Genomic DNA, 1,857 nt, shown 5'->3' with positions numbered 1-1,857 from the left:
CAGCCCCTGCCTGCCTGCCTGCCTGCCTGCCTGCCTTCCACAGGGATTGAACCTAGATCCTTCATACTGCCTACATCCCCAGCCCTTACTTATGTGGTCTTTTATTTTGAGACAAGGTCTGAAGAAGTTGCTGCATTGCCCAGACTGGGTTTGAATTTGCCTTTCCCTTGCCTCAGCTTTGCAGCGTTTGGGGATTAGAGGTGTGTGCGCATCACCAGGCCCAGTTTAGTTTCTGGTTTTGAAACCAAACTCCTCTGCTTAACACAGCATTGTGCCTTTCGCCTTCTCCTCCTCTTTTTCCTTCTTTATATTTTCTTTTATTTTTTGGTCTTGTTCTTTCTTCTTTTTTTACTGTCTTGCTCAATCCTGTGCCGTCTCTGTGTACTTGGCTGTTTCCCAAAAGATGACAGTGCTGCTTACTCGAAACCATGCTCTTCCCCCTTCCCTGCTTCTCTTCCCCCCTTACGGGCTGGGCCTCCTTTGTCCCTGTCCCCAGTGCTTGCTGGGGGAGCCCAGAGCTGCCTGCCTGCCTCTGCGCACTTCCCACAGATGGAGCCAGAAGCCGTGTCTTCCCCATCTGGCTTCTTTTCTTTTCTTTTCTTTTTTTTTTTTTAACATTTATTTATTTGTGTGTGTGTGTGTGTGTGTGGCCAGCTCAGCCCACCAGGGGGCGGGGCTGGCTGGTATGTGGTGCTGGGGGATTGGAACCGCGGTCCCTGTGCTTTGCCAAGCTTGTTTCAAGTAGGTGCTTTAGACCACTGAGCCATCTCTCCAGCCCCATATACCTCTTTCTTCTACAAAGTTAATTTCAGAAGCTGGGCATGGTGGTACATGCCTGTGATCCCAGCACTCAGGAGGCTGAGGCAGGAGGGCTGTTGCAATATCAAGACCTGCCTGGGCTACAAAGTGAGCTCAAGGCCAGCCTGAGCTGCATAGACACCCTGTCTCAAAAAAGAAAAAAAAAAAGTTAGTTCTAGAAATAATTACAAAATTAAATGACTAATATGGCTCAATTTGTGACCACATATAATAAAAAATGGAATAATGCAGAGAAGATTACCTGGCCCCTTTGCAAGGGTGACACACAAAATTGCACAGCATTCCACATTTTAAAAATTGGGGGGGCTGGTGAGATGGCTCAGTGGTCTAAAGCACCTACTTAGAACAAGCTTAGCAAATCACAGGGACCGCGGTTCAATCCCCAGCACCACATGCCAGCCAGCCCTGCCCCCTGGTGGGCTGAGCTGGCCACACACACACAAATAAATAAATAAAATTTAAAAACAAATAAATAAATAAATAAAATAAAAATTGGGGGCCTGAGAAATGGCTCAGTAGAATAAGCACTTGACGGCAATCGCAAGGATCTGAGTTCAATCCCCGGTTCCGCAAAAAAAAAAAAAAAAAATTGGGTAATAATCTTTTTGTTTAAAAAGAAACAAGGGGCCAGGGAGATGGCTCAGTAGAACAAGCACTTGCCTGGCAAGTGTAAGGGCCTCAGTTCAGTCCCTGGTTCTGACAAAAAAGAAAGAAAGAAAGATTTGGGTGTGGTGGTGCATGCTTGTAATGCCGGCACTGAGAAAGCTGAGGGAAGCGGGTTGCCTCAAATTGAAGACCAACCGGGGCTACATAGTGAACTCAAAGCTATGATGTACTACATAGCAAGATCCTGCGTCAAAAACAAACAAGGGCCAGCCAAATAGCTCAGTGGATTAAAGTGACTGCAAGCAGGCACAGGGGCTAGGGTTTCATCCCTGGGCGTGCCTGCTGGCCCCGCCCCCAGGGTGCACTGAGAGGGCAATTGAGACAGGGCGTGGTGGCGTGCACCTCTAATCCCAGCTCTTGGGAAGCTGCAAA

At 47.9% G+C, this 1,857-nt stretch overlaps 1 non-coding gene across 1 annotated transcript; it reads left to right on the top strand.

Annotated features, from left to right (window-relative positions):
• Positions 1-1,007: 1,007 nt before the first annotated feature.
• On the top strand, positions 1,008-1,112 carry LOC111818003. Its single transcript, XR_002822085.1, has one exon. It is a non-coding gene; the product is annotated as a U6 spliceosomal RNA (small nuclear RNA).
• Positions 1,113-1,857: the final 745 nt, after the last annotated feature.

Source organism: Octodon degus, unplaced genomic scaffold (assembly GCF_000260255.1).
Source record: "Octodon degus isolate 3935 unplaced genomic scaffold, OctDeg1.0 scaffold00076, whole genome shotgun sequence".
Lineage (NCBI taxonomy): Eukaryota > Metazoa > Chordata > Mammalia > Rodentia > Octodontidae > Octodon > Octodon degus.
This window is presented reverse-complemented; position numbering and strand designations above follow the sequence as displayed.